The sequence below is a fragment of the Pinus tabuliformis genome, chromosome X (genome assembly GCF_031772625.1).
Source record: "Pinus tabuliformis cultivar Carrire ecotype Pingquan chromosome X, CPIR1, whole genome shotgun sequence".
NCBI lineage: Eukaryota > Viridiplantae > Streptophyta > Pinopsida > Pinales > Pinaceae > Pinus > Pinus tabuliformis.
In genome coordinates this window covers 79,247,294-79,267,857 of record NC_142308.1, presented here as the reverse complement: position 1 = coordinate 79,267,857, position 20,564 = coordinate 79,247,294, and the positions used below count along the sequence as shown (strand labels likewise).

Below are 20,564 nucleotides of genomic sequence, written 5' to 3'. Positions count from 1 at the left end.
TGCTACCATACCTCCTCGTGATACTCTAGCTCGACTGTGTCTGGAATAGGGCCAGTTATATTCATGTAAACACAAATTCTAGCATATGAGGTGTATCTTCCTTTTTTTGTAGTTTTTGTTATTTTCACAAAATTGCCTATTGTGTTTCATATTCCCTCTAGGATCTCTAGATCCCATAAGTCCATTAGTATCCTGAATAACCTAACCCATACCAGGGCTGCCAAGAATTTTTCCTTATCGGGGTTATAACATTCTTCCCAGTATCTCATGAACAGTCCAACATTATAATGAAAGTAAGGACCATTTTCAAACACTTTTTCTTTATCTTGCAAGTTCGAGAAGATTACCGTGAAGAAGCCTCTTGCTCCCAACTTTAGCTCGATGTGGCCTCGGGGTTGCCATTTTTGCTGGATCCATCTGGTGAGGTCCTTTTCCGTCGACCATACTCCGATGAACTTGCAAATGAGCGCATGGTCTTTCATGTAGCTTCTGTATCGCTCCAATTTGTTCATCGGGATTATAAATCTTGGTTTCTCCATCACACATGGTAAACACTTGCCTCTGCTGCCTGCCTGCCATCGTGCTCCAAGGACAGGTCCTGGTTTTCTTGTTTCTTCCGCCTGGTTGCTGGTGTTCTGGCCTTCTCTTGTCGCCGCGTCTCGATAGGAGGGGATCTCTCCCCTCCTCTCCTCCTCTATCATTTCTTCTGGTTCTTGGTTTCTGTGTCTATCGCTTGCTGCAGTCTGTGGTTTTTCCTCGCGCCGCCTAACTCATGGCCACCTGACCATTAGGGTCGCAGAGTGTTTTTTTCAAAAAAATCCTATCCTCCTCAGATAAACATATGATTAATCCCTACTTTCATTGTTGTAATGTCAATGCTAAGGCATTTTATTTCTGTCATGACAGCATGAGAGGGGATGTAAGAATCTGCTTCAGGAGTATACACAAAAGAGTGATTTACCACTCCCTATCTATCATTGCAAAAATTTCAAAAAATTACATTTGCCAACTTACATAAGTTTTGTTGAAGTCTTTGGGATTCAATACAAAGGGGGTGCTGCAAGAACTAAAAAGGAAGCAGAAACGAAGGTTACCCAAGTAGCATTACGGGCATTTGAAGCACAAGCTTGTGGGTTGCTACATATTCTGTTATGTGAATTGTTCTTTCTTTCATGCTGCTTTGATGATAATGTTGTTAGTTTCTTATTGGGATACTTATTTATGACATGCATATTATAGATGTTTCTGTCTCAAGCTACTATCCCAAACATTTCTCCCTCTCAGGATGTTGGTTTTATTGTTTTGACTTCTCTGGTTGAAGCCTCTCTAAGAAAAAGGGACATAATACAATCAACCTCTGAAGAGAAGGAGACTGCTAAAACAAAACAAAATTTTACATCTAGTAATTCTATGCAAGTTGAAAATGGTCAGGGGAATGTCAGTAAGTTTGTTCCCTTCAGCATGGCATTGCACCCCCATAAGATGGCATTGATGTTGCAGCCTGACATGTCGTACAAGGTGAAACTTTCCTTCCACATTCCCTCACTCCTCTTATCGACGTTCCTTTGCACCTCTTGGTGCAATTGCTAGTTTTATAAAAGTGAGTCACTTCATAAAATAATTTATTTGTGAAAATGAACTTATAAGCAAAGCTAGCAAGAGAATAATGTCACATGGTTGTTTGTTACTGTTGGTGCTTGACTCTGGCTATCCTTGTAGGTTTCGCCTTGTTTTTCCCTCGACATATGACTCATTTTGTATTCCTATGGTCAAAATCGCATACTTGAATCTTCATGACAAAACAATTATATTTATCTTGCATTAATATTATCACTATAATAGTCATTATAACTTATAAAAATTATTATATATTAAATAAAAAAACTAAAACCTTAATCTTAAATTAATAATTATCAAAAACTTTATAATTATAAGATATAATTATCATTATAATAATTTTAAAAAATCAATTATAATCCAAATACAAAATTTTAATTATTAAAATAATTATAAAATAAGAAAATTAAAATATAAACCATAAATAATAAATAATAAAAATTTCAAATTAAAATTAAAATTAAATAAATTTAATTTAAAATATAAAATATAAATAAATAAATAAAATAAAACAAATTTTTAACATATATAAATAAAATAAAACAAAACAAATAAAAATAAAATAATATTAAACATAAACTTGACTAAGTAACCCACTTCCCTTACCATCCGAAATGGCCAAACGTGAGTGTATTACTTAACATAAGGTATGAACACTTCATGTCCCATTAAAATATTAATAAAAATATGAGCGTGTGTGCATCACTTAAAATATTGGTGACCTATTAATATTAAAAAAGTTTAACATTCTTGCCGCATCGCACTCCTTGATGAGGGTGTAACTAGGATAGAGCAGGTCTGTTCTTGCCAGTCAATTAACATGATGATTTTGATGATGATTTTGATAAGGTACTCTGCCACTCTGTACATGCACAAGGCACATAGAACAGTGGCCTTTCGCATGCCTTTACTTAATGACATTCAAGAAGGTGGTAACAATATTTTTGAGGGAAAGTTTTGAGTTTTCATGTTGATAAGTTTGGTAATTTTTCTGTTCGTAATCCTTGTTTGAATCCACCTTGGTTTGAGCAACTCCGTGGCTTGGGGGAGGTGTCCTTTGCGGTCCTTCATTGGGTGTCGGCTCATCCATAGTCACTTCAAACCACCGTAAACGAGTATGTTTTCGGTCCTAATCTTTGTCTCTCTGCGACCATGGCTAATTCCCTAGTTTTGATGGTCTTTGAGAAGAATGGAAATATTTTACATTGGATGGTTTGGAAGGTGTTCCACTGGAAATCTCATCTGGAAATTGCAGTATGGTATGAGGGTTTCTTTGTTTGCTTTACTCTTGTGTCTATTTATTTTGGAATTCTCCTGTCGCGTATGGGCATTTGGTGGGCAGGGCCTTTGTCTTGTTCTTGACCACCCTCTTGGCCTTGCCCATGGCGTCGTGGAGTTGGTTTCCTTTTGAATGTTGGTAGAGTAGGTTCTGAGGCTTATGGTTTTCGATATGAGAGTGACTCGGCTCATTCTTATGGCCTCAATTGCGCTAGACAAAGAGGGACCTTTGTTTCCTGGTTCGGGAATTCTTTATATTTTTGGGTGGAAGTCTGCATCAGAGGGAAGCATTGGGTTATGAACAAGATGAGACTCTCACATATGGTTAATGTGGCAGGTCCCCTGGTCAAGCATGACCCATCCTCGGGTTGGCTAACAGGGTCCAAGTCTTCAATCATCATTTATTTCTGCAACCTTCGAACCATGGCCCGTGCCGTTGTTGGGAAGGGCAAGGCCACCCGGGGCTCTCGCGACGGAGGCAAGAAATCTCGAGGCGCGCCTGAGTCTCGTCTCCTTAATGAATCTGAGGGTAAACCTTGTGGCCACAAATTTGTCTCCCGTATAATCAACGAAGTTGCCTCTATGTACCATGAGGGCAGCTCTGCCCAAGTTCGCCAACTGATAGAAGCATGGGAAGTCGAGCTTAACCAACAAGTTGGCCTTATGGATAACGATATGGAAGATTGGCAATCATTAGTGCCTGACCCTGGACACTCTTAGGGAAGAACCTCTTAGTATAAGAAAACTCTCCATCTATATTGGATGATGAAGAATCTCTTGGTGAAAGCTTTGGCACATCTCCCTTCTGGTTCGACCTCGTCTTCTCAAAGGTTCCCAGATTATAGCAAGGATCTCCAACATATCCAATTTCAGCTCCAAAGGCAGAATGGTCGCCTCAGTCGCATTGAACAACATATCTCATGTATCCCGCACTCTGAGCTTCAAGGCTCAAGTGTGAAGGATCTTGCTCTTGTTGATTAAGTTGATGAATAGTTGGATGTTTCCTGTTTAGTTTTTTGTATGCAACGGTCCCAAATTTTACATGCTTATGCTTATAGTTATCTAGAATCTAAGAAGTTTAAGGACATACAGACTTATTTAGCTTGGATTGACAGACTCATAACATTTTTTTTTGATGGCTTATCATGTTGTTAGGTGGTCAACATACTCGGTTTCCCTCTGGGCAGGTTGAGGCCACCTAACCACTCAGTTTTTAGATGCAACCTGCATGTTTTTGAAAGATAATGAAAAGAAAGTTCATACCAAGCTTACAAAAAAAAGGTTTAACATTCTACATTCCATGCTTATGATCATATGAAACTTCCACTCATCGAGCAACAAAATTAATTGACTATTAAGTTTACATATGAAACACATAAAACCTATCTGATTTGAAACCTTTTGACGACTAAAATCATTTTGGGTCTAACATGCCAATTGTCTTCTTTCTCCTCCAATCATCCCACAAATAAGTTTAAACGTTTTTCTTTATATATATATATATATATATATATCTAAACACATTTTAGGGGGAGGCAGGATCACGAGGGGTTATCTTTCGCCCCAACGGAAAAAATGAAAAAAAGTTCGCGTGGGATTGGGTTTCGCCTCAAACAACCGGGGGAAAGAACTAGGACTTTGGCAAGGAATCCTCCAATTAAGTGTTTTTGGAGACTCCCTCATTAGAATAGAAAAATGCTACAAAATGAAGCCTTGCAAGGATCTTGATATAAGGCCAACCTTACAAAGAATCCAACTGCTTATGGAAAAATTTGAATACTTGGAGTTCTTCCATATCAAGTGAAAAAATAACATGTTAGTGGATGCTCAATCCAACATCGGAGTTAACTTGAAGCAAGGAGACTTGATGGAGGCTAATGACAAAATAATTAAATGTCACATTCCATGATTACAAATAATACAAGAACCTCGAAATGGTTGAAGGTCATTAAGGAGGATTTAATGACTAATAGGATGCATAATTATGGCAGTCAAAACAAGGAACAATTGCTCTATGGTGATCGTTCTTGTAGAACGATGAGCCCTTCAATCAACAGGTGGATAAATGCGAGGAATAATGTTAAGCATGCAGACAGGTGGGATGGCGTCAACCTGGATTTAAGGTAGGCTAGTAGAGTAAGATTTGTTAGTACCGTGACCGAGGAAGGACAACCCAACTCGATCGTGTGTGTTTACGGTTTAGCCCAAGTAATAATGAATTCTCAATTGTGCACATGGCAACAAAATGAGAATGGCATTAAATTTGAAGGCAATCCTCCTGTCATCATTATGGAGTTAAGCCTAGCTATAAGAGGATGGATGTGCAGGCTCCATGCGCAGTGGCTCTCCATTCGATCCCTCCAAGTTGAAAAAATGGCTTCTTAGGCAATGATGTTGGTGGCTCCCCAGATGAGATAGATTGAGCTTTTAAGCAAGAAATTAAGGAGATGAGTTCTAGGATACACAGGTAGATCATCTCTGAGGCTCACTCACATTTCACCCCAGTATCGAGCCAGATATAAGGCTTGAAAAAATATGTAGAAAACGTGCAAACAATGGTGGAGGTTATAATAACGAAGATAGAAAACCTCGATTATAAAGTAGACAACTTCGAGGTCAAAATGGGGACTGCATTTATTAATGTGTTAAAGGAGGTGTTTGGCCTTAGTGACAATGGTGAACAGGACATGGAGTTTAGTGATGGAGGGGTTCTCCCACCGGTGTTTATAGACCAACAAGAAATGCAACAGGCGCAAGAGCAGCAAGTGCCAACAAAACCATCCCAGCAGGAAGAAGCGGACAAGGCAAACATGGAAGAATTCAGCGAGAACAAAGAGGAGGGAACTGAGTAGTCATTTTCATAGCAATAGTTAGATTATGTTATGTAGGTATGTTAGTATTAATAGGGTATTTTGGAGAATTTATAAGAAGAATGATGTAGTCAATCTGGAAAATACATTTTTGCATATCCAAAGACACTGGTCAAAGCAATTTTGGAGGAATGTGGAAATTATGTTGCTTTTGAATGTAATGGCACTAGCCAGATTCCAATTTGATTAATAGATTTTTTACTGTTCATATAAATATATATATACATATATACATATATACATATATACATATATACATATACTAAAATTTTATATTTATATTATATCATTATTAATACTTACTTTATATATGATATTTAAAAAACTCATTTGATATAAAAATATAAATATTAAAGGTATAGTTAAATTTTTATTTTTAAGGCTTATAACACAAACACATATATATAGGATTTTATTTCATTTAAATTTTGTATTTTTACTTCTAATGAATGAATGGAGAAATTCTGCATGCAGAAATTTTTTTTTTGACGAGATAGAGCATTGAAGGAAATTGATCAATGATTTGAAAAAAAAAAGAAATTGTTTCCAACACATTAGAAAATTTAATTTATTTCTTCCATCAAATCTAAATTAGTTTTACATAATTAAAAATTTAATTGATCAATGGTTGTATTAGATTTGAAAGAAATGCAAAAATTCAATGTTTAAAAAGACAAACAATTTTAAATTTAATGCACATTTAAATACTCTGTTTTTATGCACCATTAAAACATTTTGGAAAATAAATTCGCATTAAATATATTTTATAACCTAATGTTTTCATATAGCTATAAATATTTTACCCAAGCTTAAAAAAAAATAAAAAAATTTATAAAAGTACTTGAAATAATTTTATGGGGAGAAAATTACACATGGTAAGTTTTATTTATTTTATTATTATGTTTTTATATTTAAATTAATCTTTGTTTTTCCTTTTGCTTTTTATATAGGGAAAATAAATAAATAAAGATTTAACGTGAACAATTTGGGTGAAATCAGATAAATTCAAGTATTATGGATAAAGTTAACACTAAGGAGGAAAGAGTTACAAAACTATTTCTATAAATTATTTTTTATTTTTATTTTAATTACGTGAGCAATTATTCTTTTGTTATTGAATATTTTTGTGTATAAACTCTCATTACAAATTTGAGAGGGTCATGATAATTAGTAGCAAGGCTTTTCGGAGAAAATGATTCATGCTTTGGAGAACTCTGACTATACATATTGTATAGATTGTATTCATGGAAATTTATAATGTAAAGTTTGCAATTTTTAATAAATAATTAATTTTCATTTTCTTTTTTCACGTTTTGTTCTTTTTATTTAAAATTTTTGAATCTAACTTAGTAATTTATGATTTTGACTTGATAAGTTTAAATCTTACTTAGTCGTTACTTTATTTGTTTACTCTTCACAATATGCATACTACCTCGAGCGATCAAATTGAGAGATTTCTTTAGTATATTGTAAATTAAATATTATGATGCATGACATTAAATATTTGCTTACAATAATTCATAAGAAAATTACATTAATCGGAAAATTCACTTTGTGCAATATTTGTGATTTAGCTTGATTATAGTAAATATTGCACTCATAAATTTATTAGATCTTTATAAATATGTGTTATTTAAAAAAATCATATTTAAATTATATGTTACAAGTTGGGGTCATGATCATACATGCTATCCATGTCTTATATGCGTATTTAATTTAAATATTTTTCAAACTAGTTTCTCTTTATTTTATATTTTATATTTTTTATATTTTCTTTATTTTATTTTGTTCATTTTCTTTTCTTTATATAATTTACCGTGGTTTATCCCTATGCCTTGATAATCGCTAACAAGTTGATAATAGGCGTGAACTTCATTACTCTGTTATAATTTTTATTGATTTCACTTATTTGCCAATATATATTATTGGTAGAGTAAATGTGTTGGTTATTTATTTTATGTATTATTTATAAAGTAATTTAATACATGATATTAGTTACTTTATATTTGCAGTTAAATAAATAACATTATAACCAAGATATATAGATATTTTAGTTTATTTCTTTTTTCTATTTTTCTTGTATGCATTTTTCTTTATTGTGGGTTTGAATTATTTATTTTAATTGTGCACTTTAATTATTTATTTTAACCATGAATCTTATATTTGCACACATTTTCATTTCCCCAAAGCTAGACTATTAAACTTTTAATATTTTTTCACTCTTTCATATCAATAACTTGGCCTTATTTATTTGCTTACATGGAATATTTATTTAATTAATATTATTACCAGGGAATAACCCTTGTGGTGAAAGGGAGGTCAACCCTTGTCACCTAAAGCGAGAGGATTTATGATTCTCAGTGAATGTCTTCTTTGGTTGTTCTTAGTTACTGGGACAATCCGAGAACCAACACTTACCATTAAGGCCCTTTTTTAAAAGGGCATAATTTTCACATTCGAAATCCATTTTCAATGTCATTTTCTTAACAACTTACTTTTTAGAGAGCTTTCGATCCAAATAGTTAATTTCAACCTTTGAAACCATATTATTTGCATATTTTAATATGGCCACTCCAAGTAAACTTTTGCTTAATGGTACCAACTAATTATGGAAATCCCATATGGAGGATGTACTAAAATGTAAATGATAGTATGAGATTACCTTGGGGAAAAAAACCACTAATGCTAATAAGAGAGTCAAATGGGATAATATGAATGACAAAGCATTTGGATTAATTGAAATGTACATTTCTCCTTATTTGTGATTTCACATTTAAGGAATCGATGACTTAAATGAAGTTTGTAAAAAATTGGAAAGGATATTTGAACAACCCAAAGTGATAAGATCTCATCAACTTGAAAAATCAGATCATGTCCTTAAATTTTAATAATTTATCTTCCATTGAAGAGTATTTATCTAAGTTCAAAACACTTAGACATTTACTTAAAGACTACAAGTCGAACTAAATGTTGAGCATATCATAATTATTATTCTTTCCCAACTTATTATACATATTATGTTTTGTATATAAATTTTATGCCACTAGAGAAACTCTAGCGTTTGCATATAAAAAACCTTATGTTGAATCTTTTGGTGACTCTCTAATAAGAGAGCAAGCAAGATATGTTCTTGCATATTGGAGCAATCAACAATGCAAGTACATCTAACAAGGCCCTAGTGACCCAACAAAAAGAGAAAACCAAGCATCCAAAAAAGCAAGATCCTCACAATAACAAGAAAAACAAGGGTTCCAAACCCTATCAAACAAACTTCTACTCCCAATGGTGACAAAGGACCAAAATCAAAGAGTAAGAACACTGATAGACATTGCAATTACTGTGGGAAAGATGATCATCTAGAGTCTAAATGTTTTAAAAAGATGGAAGCCTTGGAAGTAAGAATGAATAAGCAAAACAACAATCTTGAGTATTCTTCTAACACTTCTTATCATGGACATGTACACTCTGTTCCTAGTTTCTCCTTAAATGCAACTTCAACTTCTTCTTATGATCAATGGTTTATTGATTTTAGAGCATCTTATCATATGGCTAAGAATAAAGCCATTTTTTCCACTCTTGATGGTTGTAAAACCAAACAAATATTTGTTGGTAATAATAGATCTCTTAGTGTTGTAGGGCCTAGAAGAATTCAAGTGGATAATGCTCATTTCAATGATGTATTATGTGTTCCAAGCCTTTCCTGCAACGTGCTATCAGTTTATCAGATCACTCATTCAGGTGAAGGTAAAGTAGTAGAATTTTCACCTCAAAAAGTTGTAATTAAGGACTTAAAAGATCCTAAACATGTCCTTCCCACTAGAATAGTTGATGATATTGTCAGGTTGTACAAGTTTGACAACTTTAGGTCATCATTTTTTCCCTTAGTTTTTATTGCTCACAATGATGACTTATGCAAACTTTGGCATGAGTGATTTTGTCATTTAAACTATCACTCGTTACAACAACTATGTAATCAAAAGATGGTGATTGGTATTCCTCTTTTTTTCTTGTAGAGATGTTTTTTGTGCCAATTGTGTTCTTGGCAAACATCATCGACATATTTTTGACAAGTGTGCCTCTTGGCATGCCTCAACCCCTTTGCAATTCATAGTGATTTATGTGGTACACTTTCTTCTCCTCCCTTCTCTAAGTTCAAGTATTTCTTAATGACTTCTTCGAATGCACTTGGATTCATTTTTTAAAACATAAGAGTGAAGTTTTTGAATTGTTCATGGCCAACAAAGCCTTTTTAGAGAGATCATTTATACATCAACTACAAAGATTAAGAACATATAATGGAGGTGAATATGTCAACATTTTCACGACTTATAAGCCCCAAAGGATAGCTCAGTTGGTTAAGTTCTTGTTGCTAAGTACATCGCCTATCAGGAGGTCATAGAGTAAAATATCCTCGATGCCCTTGGGGTTAGGCCTTACTAGTTTGGTCAACGGGTAGATCCCTTCGGGTTGATCTACTTGGATTTTCCCATGGATGTAGCGACCACTTAATGTCCGTGAACCACCCTTAAAAAAAACATTTTCACAACTTATTGCACAACATAGGGCATTCAAATGTAACATATTGTTACATATACACCATGACAAAATGGTATTGTTGAAATAAATAATTGTACATTAAAGGAAATTGTTGATTGTATGATTTAATGTAAAGGATTAAGTCTTAATTATTGGGTGGAAGCAATCATTTGTCATTATAAGCTCAATGATCGATTGATAACTCTTTTTTCTAACATTTTTTCTTTTACATTAATGAAATTGCCTCAAGTGGCCATGTTGGTTGGGACTATGGATTGTCTCCCTATTAGAGGGTGTTAACCACATAAAATACTAACATTATTATCTTTGATTTGATTGTGTGAATCGTCATTGATGATGTTTGTCATGTATGGAATACCATGTTTTCCTGAAAATGGGAACTAGGGCTTTCCCTAATTTGTGTTGGCCATATTCCCCATTGTCAAGTTCAATTCAAACCTTTCCTAATACCTCCATGTCATTATCAACCTATCCCCTATCCATTAGTATACCCTTAACCGTAAATTTGGACAAAACTATCTAGTGAGCAAGCTCTTCTCGTAGACCAAATTTTAAATAAGTTTAGGAATTATCGAGAATTTTTATATGTTGCATGCATTTTTCTAAAGCATCATTTTGGTCTCTTGATGCTTGAGCCAAAGAGCCCTCCTTCTAGCATTCCACCTCCTTATTACTAGATTAATCTACTTCATTATGCTCCTTCTCCTCCAAGTTTATTGTTGTATCCATTACCAATTTCTTCCCAACTTCATCTTTCTTCATAATCATTCTATTAGATACTCATTTTATATATTAGGGGTATCTAAACGTCCCTTTTCCCTTCCATACTTGTTTCCTTGGCGACTTGGGGCAATCCTTCTAAATGTGGCCACTTATATAACCATTCATATACTTAAAACTTTTGTACTCCACATTTTCATCGATACCCTGGATAGTTTCGTAGAGACCTCTTGTGAATTCAGTGACTCTCTTCTAGTATTAAAGCTAGTATTCCATCCACACAAATTAAGGAAAATGTATCCCCAAGACCACTTCTAAGAGAACACCTTTTTAGATCTTATGTTGATATGGACTCGAATGCTAGTCATCCCTCAACAAGGATATGAAATTTGGGATTGTAACTTGACAATCCTCTCTAATTCAACTCCAACTATCCCTCATAGATCCCTCCACCACTTGTTTCCTCACAAGTTTTATTGCTAATGGTTTCTCCATAAGATTCATAACGTCCCCCATACCTACATATTCTCCAAAAATTAAATTCACCTTCTTTGGACTTACTTGATTTAACACACCTCTTTCTCCATTTGAATTTGTGACCTAGAGTATGCTCCTGCTCCTACCCTTCAAACCGTACAACTCCTATATGTTCTTTAATAAAAGGATTACCTAGACTTCTACCAGGACTTAAGGTTATTTTCGAAAATTTCCTATCTACATAGTAATGGAATTCCCTTCAATGGATTGAATGACCTCCTTTCATCAAGCTCTTTTCCACTTAGAGTCCTTTGATAACATATCCATTGGGAACTTTTGAAATTTGCTAGTGGTCCCTTCTAAATGCAAGTTAAACCTTTTCATCCAAGAGATTCACCTTCATTGGACTTGATTCATCCATGAGATTCACCTTCATTGGACTTTATTTAACACACCTCTTTCTCCATTTGAATTTGTGACCCAAAGTATGCTCCTCCTCCTATCCTTCAAACCATACAACTTCTGTCAGTTCTTCAATAAAAAGATTACCTAGACCTCTACTAGGACTTAAGCTATTTTCAAAAATTTCCTTTCTACGTAGTAATGGCATTTCCTTTAATGGATTAAATGACCTCCTTTTTTCAAGCTACTTTCCACATAGAGTCCTTTAATAACCTATCTATTGGGGACATATGAAATTTGCTAGTGGTCCCTTCTAAATGCAAGTTAGACTTTTTCATCCAAAACATCATAAAGACCTTGTACCATTGGTCCTATCCAAAAAAAATTCACTACTTCATGATTCCACTAGTGCAATCTCCCTTTCGATTTTCTTTGATCTCATCACTATAAGTTGTTCTTCATTTATAGATTTTGACCAACTCACCCCAAATATTTTAGATGGATTTCAAGATGAAGTCCCCTGCTTCTTATAAAAAATCAATTAATTTCTTCTTCATTATGTCCTAAGTTCTACTATCCCAAAATGGTTGAAATTTTTTATTTATATTAATTTGTAAACTCTAATTACACCAATATGTGTTTCTCTGTGGGGTTTGGATGAGCAGAGACTGTTCACCCCAACCAGTTGCATGTGTTTATTTTCGTCCTCCTTCTTCCCATTACGAATTTCCACATGGTTGTCTCTTATTGCTTGTTCTGGCATTTCAATCCCTATTCCTATTCTCTTGTCGGACGACCCTGCATCACGTGCATGTTAGAAGGTTTTGATAACCTCCTCTTCTCTTGTTGGAAGGACGACTTAAAGCTTCACGATGTTTGAAGGTTCAAAGGTAGGCGATGCTCCACAAATTCAACTTCTTTGTTCAATTGTCTCTTCGTATTATTTGACTTTCACTACCAACAAGTGCTAAGCTAAGGTCGAACTTGACACTATGTTTCTATGTAATAGCCTTTTTTACCTTTATTGCGAAATGTGTTTCAATTGTACTCCCTCATGCCATGAAAAACAAGTAAATTCTTATTCCCTACTACTTAGTTTTGATAAGGGTTTTTTTCTTAGGTTCACTTGGTGTATTTTTTGGTAGCAGAGAAAGTTTATTTCCTTTTTCTTAATTTGCTTTGTTTACGAATTATCTACATGTTTTGTAGGTCTAGAAAATTGGTTCAACAGACTCCCAATTTTTGTCTTATGAAGGTGGCTAAGGTGGTTATTTCCCTTCCACTTCACTTATATCCTTTCCCTTGATACTTGACAAGGTGATCCATTCTCCGTGGGTAGAATAACACCCAATGTTGGGTTTGGATTATGGTTGTGGCCATCCTCTTTTCTAGATTAAACTTGACGATGAATACATAATCTCCCTTCTTGGTGGTAAGACTAGTTACAATCTGTTTAAGAACTTCGTTACCATCGAGGTTTTTAACATAAGGGTTTTTATAGTTATTGTGTCTTTCTACCCCTTGTCCATAATTCTTTTTTTGTGTCTTTGGTGGTAAGGTTTTTTGACTTCCTTCAAGTTTTGTTGTTCCAGCCTTTACCCATGCTATAAATTTTTTTTTCCCACTTTGATTCCTTTTGTAGTTAACGGGTTTTTACACCCCACTTATTTATTGGAGGGGTTTTCCCGCTACATATTATTTCTACAGGGGTTTGTAAAGGTTTTTTGGGGTGATGACCTTTATACAACCAACTCGAACTCTATTTGAGCGACTTCTTCTCTTCTCATGTAAGACCCTTGCCCCTTTTGGTTATAATTTCAGTTGTTTTCTTCATCGGTCTTACCTAACCAAGCTCTTTATGTTTTTGGAAACTTGTCATCTCCTTCAATTCCTGGAGTTATAATACTAACTGGAATACTTTTGTCCCCAGGTTTGTGAGCCACAAAGCTCTTTCTGGGTAGAATTTTTAATTTATATTCTTTGATTCGATTTCAGGGTTTTCTTGTAAAATTTAGTTGAAACCATCTAAAAAAGGACTCTCATCTCTTGTTATTTTAGGTTAATTTCTTGGAATTTTTACATTGGACTTACTGTATGTAAACCTACCTCGCAGGTACATAAATGGCTAGGAAACTCTTCATCTTCTCTCTTTGGTGCAGGGTTCACCAGAACCGGAATGGTGACCGGGTTAAGACCATCTTAATTGTTTTGTCTACCACTATGTTTGGTCATAAGATTCAACCTCAAATATTATAACAATTTTTATTATGATTTTTTTTTATTCCACTCAGTTCTGCCTTCAATACCTTCACCACCTCAACCTTTTTAGCAATGAGATCAATGGAATGATTCCCTATGAGCTCTTCCAGGAAAAAACATGCAAAAGCTCAGTTTAGCCATCAATTCAATCTCTAACACCCTGCATTCAAGCATAAAGTAGCTAAAAGCTTTATAATACCTTGACCTTCCCATCAATTACCTCATAGGAACCATCCTAAAGAACATCCCAACATTGATAGAACTATGAGCTGTCATTTTGAAAAATAACTATTTTTCAGGACCTATTCCGAAAGGATTAAGATCACATGTAAAATCTCTCGAACTATTTGATTTGTCTTAAAATCTGCCTAATGAATCTATCCCTCTCGACCTTGGCAACTTATCAAGTCTATATTACTCTCTCAACTTGACTGGAAACAACATTTCTTGTACCATAACTACAACTTTAGGGCATATTCCAATGAATACAAGTATAGACCTTTCCAACAACAATTTGACTAGACCCATTCCATAGTTTGGAGCTCTTTTTTCATCAGAAAAATGATGTTTTTTTGGTAATTAAGGTCTTTGTGGTCACCTACTAACAAATTTATGTTCAATTCCTTCAACACTCTCATATCCTCAAAAATTCAACTCACCTTAGTAATTGTAGCCATGCATGTTATCAACCAAAGCAAGGGTTTAAGCAAAGGTACCATAGTTGCCATTGTAGTTGGTGATTTTGCCAGAGTAAGCCTCCTTTATGCAGTTTTTATGTAGCATTACTAGGGAACGATAAGAAAGAATGAGTTAGAGGATAGGCCCAATTTCAGGAATACTCAACTAGACGACAATGGAGAATGTTCTTCAAGTTTGTGTAGGGTTGGGTGGCTCTGGCTTAAAAAAAGTTGATGAGAGCTCAGATGGAAGTGTCTTGGATAATGAAGATCAACAACAAGGAACATTTGTGACATTAAATGGAGATCTTGACTTGGAATTAGATAAGCTACTCAAAGGCTTTGCATATATATTGGGTGCCAATGGTTATACTATATTTTATAAGGCAATTCTAGAAGATGGGTTGACTTTTGTAGTAAGGTGACTTGGTGATGGTAGTTTGTAAAGGTACAAGGATTTTGACGCAGAAGATAAAGCAATCGGTAGAGATAAATATCCCAACATTGTTCGCCTCTGAGCTTTCTATTGGGGTATAGAGGAAAAATTGTTGGTTTATCACTTCCTTCCAAATGGAAGCTTGGAAAATGCCTATTATGGTGGGTTCTCCTGTTCTCTTTATTTATTTATTTATTTATTTCGTGTATGTCTGCAGGAGATCTTCAATTCATTTCTACAAGGTTTTTTTGACAAATATTGTCTTTCATTTTCCTGCACATTAGTAGTTCCTTATGGATTCCACTCTCATCCCCTCTTCCCTTATCTAGTCACTACCAGTAACTACAAAATATTCAATGAGATTTGATCTAAAGACCTCTTTGAACATTTGCAGAAAAACATCTTCCAACCAAGCTAACACTTGGAGCTATCTCTGCAAGGTTTATGTCAACTAACCTCGGTGGGATTTTATTATTATTCCAAATAGGTTGTAGGCTTATACACAAGTATCCCATGGGCTCTGTAATTGCTCAAGTCCCTAAAATTGAAGGCATCACCAGTGATGTTGATTTCTCCTTGCCTCTTAGAATGACCCTGTATGAAACTGTAGAATTTGAATAATCCTTTATATTTTTTCTGAAGGATACAAACACGGGAATGAGAAAATGAAGGAAACTGAAAGTTGTAGGTTTTTTATGGCTAGTGCATCATATATGTGAACTAAGATTGTTACATCAAGGAACTAAAGAGAGATTATACAAGATCACCATCTCTGCACAAGCAATTAGAGCTAGAATACAAAGTTTCATTCCAACATCAAGAATCATATCTTTCAAAGTGAAAATGAGAAGTTTAGGAATAGGAATCAACTTTCTGTGATCTACCAAATTTTTTGGGATTCTTCATCTTTGCTGCTCCATAAAATAATTTATTAAAAGAAACGATATCAATGATTCTTGTTCAGATTTTGGAATTTGTAGAGTCTATCTTGGTTTCTCTTCTTTAGAATATATTCTAAGACCTTTCTTTTATTTCCAGGTTATGTGTAGTTTATTTCATTTCCCCTTTATCTTTAAGATGGATATTTATCTTTTTGTTTACGAAGTTCTCTACGATTCATTTAAATTGGATATTTGTCAACTTTTTCACTTGGTTCTTTCTATTTTGTTATAAATGGCTATTGATAATTTTTCTCATTGAGTTCCTCAGGTTGAGTATAATTATTTCCTTTCTTATCAAAGGGTATTGATTCCTTTTTGTTTTCAACATTTTGGATATCCAAATCCAGTTCTCTGTAATTATTGAAAAGGGAATCCATTATCATGTAGGGTTTGAATTGTTATTTTCCTCTTGTTGCATGTTGATCTTGATCATCTTGTTCAACTTCTAAAGTTTTTAGTGGCCTATCCTTTTCAGATCCTTTCACATGCACATTGACTAACACTATATCTCTCCAATCTTGCAGGAAGGTCATCAAATTCTCCCTTTTGTCTGCCATGGCTGGCCATAATTAAAATTACAAAGGGAGTAGCCAGAGGCATGGCTTATTTACACGAAAGAAATTATGTTCATGGAAATATTAAGCCAAGAAACATCCTTTTGGGGCTTGACATGGAATCAGACATAACAGATTTTGGACTAGAAAAACCATTGACAAATGTCAATGTCACTGGTTTCTAACTTCTGGCATCACCTGCGAAGCATCAGGCCTGTATTTATGTCATTCCGTCAGTCATGCCTTCATTTTACTGGTGTGATAATCAATGTTGAAAACTCAATGGTCACGAATCGCCCATTTTACTGTGAAATCAAATGTTATTTCTTTATCCTCTTAAATAAAAGGACCTTGCTAGTAGTCTTCACCAACCTGGATATTTTTGGTTGCATGGGATTTTAATGTGAACACATTGTTTCCATTAATTCAAACCAAAAAATGAAATTGTTTGAATTCAAATTGAAACATCCAACGCTTACTCTCTTGGTAAAACTAACTTTCATCCATTGTGGCTCATTAGCATTTAAAATAGCCTGCTATACTCAGTATCGAGAAGACACTAACAAATTTAATGTGAATTTTGCCTTGAAATGTCAATGTAGTTGTTGTCCGAAATTTCCATTTCTGACAGTGTTAAATAGTGATAAAATTGGACCCGCAACCACATAAGGAAGGATAACACAAAAGAGAGAATAAATAATGCATCATTGATCCATCACTCAACATAAGTACATATATATAGATGAAGAATCGCTGAAATAAATTTGTTCTCAGGCATAAAATACCAACCATCAAAGAAATTTTATATATAAATAAAATAAATGTTATAATTTTCAACACACATTCTAGATAACATAATTTTTTTCCTTATGTCACATCTAAGTATTAAATTATCAATTCATTTAATCATTTGTATTATAACAACTATCAATACATATAATCAAATGTAAAACTTGTATATTATAATTATAAAGCTTATCTATCCAAAATATTCAATTATTTAGATGATAGAAAGAAAAAGTGCAATTTATGATATTTTACTGGACAATGTCAATGTCAAGGTATAGTAGCTCTACCATCCACCTAACGAACCTTGAAGATATATTTTCAGGGAGCAAGTGTTGCACTAGATCCCATGATAGCTTACAGACAACATCTGCATTGCTTGGCAGTCCATGCACATCGAAGAACTTTGTATCTCCATACCAGGCCCCAGAGGCATTGAAAACTCTCAAACCCAACCAAAAGTGGGATGTTTATTTATGTGGGGTTATTTTTTTGGAGATTCTTACTTGGAAGCCACCCTCAAATAAGGATTTTGCAGCATGGGTCAAAGCTTGCTTGATTACAAGCATCGCCTTTTGCACATTATAAATCCTACTCTTCGACCAAAGGTTGAAGGAAAAAGGAAAAAATCTCAGTATCTTTGGGGATTGCACCATCAATGAAGGAGGTATTATATTTTCTAGAAAAACTACCATCATCTAAAACATATTAACCAATTCTTTCTACCTAGGTACCATCCTTGCTTTGAAATAAGTTGGACAAAGCTGAGGACTTACACCCACTTTGAAATGACTCATATAAACAAATCTATGATTAGCACTCAACAACAGACAATTTTAGCAGGCAACTCAGTTGCTTATGAAATGAGCATAAACTCCTTAAAGATTTCGATATTTCTACAATTGAGGTTTGTAGCAAAGCTAAGGGATCAAACTTAACTTGATGCTTATGAGGCATCCACGTTCTCATAGTTTACTTGCAACACATTCTCAGTTTTGATAAGAAGGTGATAGATGGTGTATCGACATTGCAATGACAAGGGATGGATTTTAATTGCAAGTTGGACCATAGCAGATTAATGAAAATCCTTATTGAAAATTGGATCTGTTGGTTCAACTATAGTCATAATTTATATATACATAGAAGAAACTGCTCCTTTTTCAAGCTAGAGTATTTATATATACATGTGCTTCTCAATATCAAATGATAACTTATCAAAGTCATGACAATGCTACATAGTTGTCTTCTTAGGAAGACCATGAAATATGATAAGTCATAATGTGTTTGTATTTGTATTTTATTCTACATAACATCTTCTTAGTTGGAGAATAATTGGTTGTAGTATGTATATCAATTTCTACGGAATGTTTTTACTGTTATAAATTGAAGAGGTCCATCATACCATATTCCTGGTAACTTATATTTTATTGATGACTACATTGATTACTTTATAGAGTTTGGAGACTGAACACATCATAATGATTCCATTGATTACATTACATTATTGGGATAATGTTACATCATAACACTATGGATTGGATTAATGGACACATATATTGTAATGTTATGAGATATCATTAATTTAAGTCATGCTAAAATTATGCACCCATTATACATTATTTTAAATGCACAGTGTTATTTTTATCGTAAACTGGTTAATCATAAACTAATTCACTCCATTCCACATGAGTTTAAATGCAACTTGTAGTGATGTGAAAAAATTTGATTTGTTAAAAATAATTGTGAGAGAAATATAACTTTGGTATATTATTTATAATTGTGTTAAAAAGTTTGTTTGCCTCATATAATTAACATACAAGCTTTTCTAACCTATAAATTGATTTTCGTGTGCAATTTTTTAATTGACAATATTGATTTGATTATAGATTTTACCTTTCACAAAGGTTGGATTTCTAGCTGATATTCACATGAGAGAACATGGTGGTGGAAGTGATTAGTACAATATTTGCATAATATATATATATATATATATATATATATTATTTTTTTAATAATTGGGTTAGGATTGATGTTAAAGGTGTACCCAAAAAATAAAATATATACATAAAAGTTATGTCTTTGGGAAAACATTTTACTTTGAAACCTATAGAAAAAGTTGATATAATTATTGCATTAACTACCATTGGTTTTAACCTTTAATTATGTTCAAGTTTGTAAAACAATGAATTCATACAAACATATATTAAATCTTTCAACTATATTTGTATTCTTCATACATGGGAAGTTTTGTTTCATTTAATTTATATTTAAAAATAAATAAAATCAATATTTTCACCTAAAAAAATTAAAGGTTGATATAATTATTGCACTAATTATCATTGGTTTTAACCTTTAATTATTTTCAAGTTTGTAAAACAACAAATTCATACAAACATATATTAAATCTTCCAACTATATATGATTCTTCATATATGAGAAGTTTTGATTCATTTAATCTATATTAAAAAACAAATAAAATCAATATTTTCACCTAAAAAATTATGTAAGAGGTTAAACTAAAAACAAAATAAAATCAAAATTTGCACCTAAAAATGCATGTAATAAGTTAAACTAGATATAATTAATATCTTTAAAGAATTGAAATATAAAATAGATTTATGTGTTACATTTTTCATAGAAAAGTTTGATGAATTATTTATATTGTTATGTTTGGATAAGGTGAACAAACATTAATATGAAATAAATATAAATTAAATTAAAAGTGAAATTAAGGAAAGGCAAGAGTTTTTTTTGGCAATCAATAGTCAATATAAACATAAAAAAGTCAATTTGAAAATATTTTTAATTGCAAATATAATTAAGAAAATATTAAATTTATATATATAAATAATGGGCAAAACAGCTCGTCTTCCTCGGACGTAAGGAAACAGGTTAACGGCCCAAGACCCAGAGGCATCTGGCAGGAGTGAAAGCCTGCTCCCTTACGGACCACCAGCGGGTTATTTCAGGTGGCGTGGTTTTCCTTGATA

General features: G+C 33.5%; 1 pseudogene; it reads left to right on the top strand.

Annotated features, from left to right (window-relative positions):
* Positions 1-14,855: 14,855 nt before the first annotated feature.
* On the top strand, positions 14,856-18,236 carry LOC149138457 (putative LRR receptor-like serine/threonine-protein kinase At4g37250; annotated as a pseudogene).
* Positions 18,237-20,564: the final 2,328 nt, after the last annotated feature.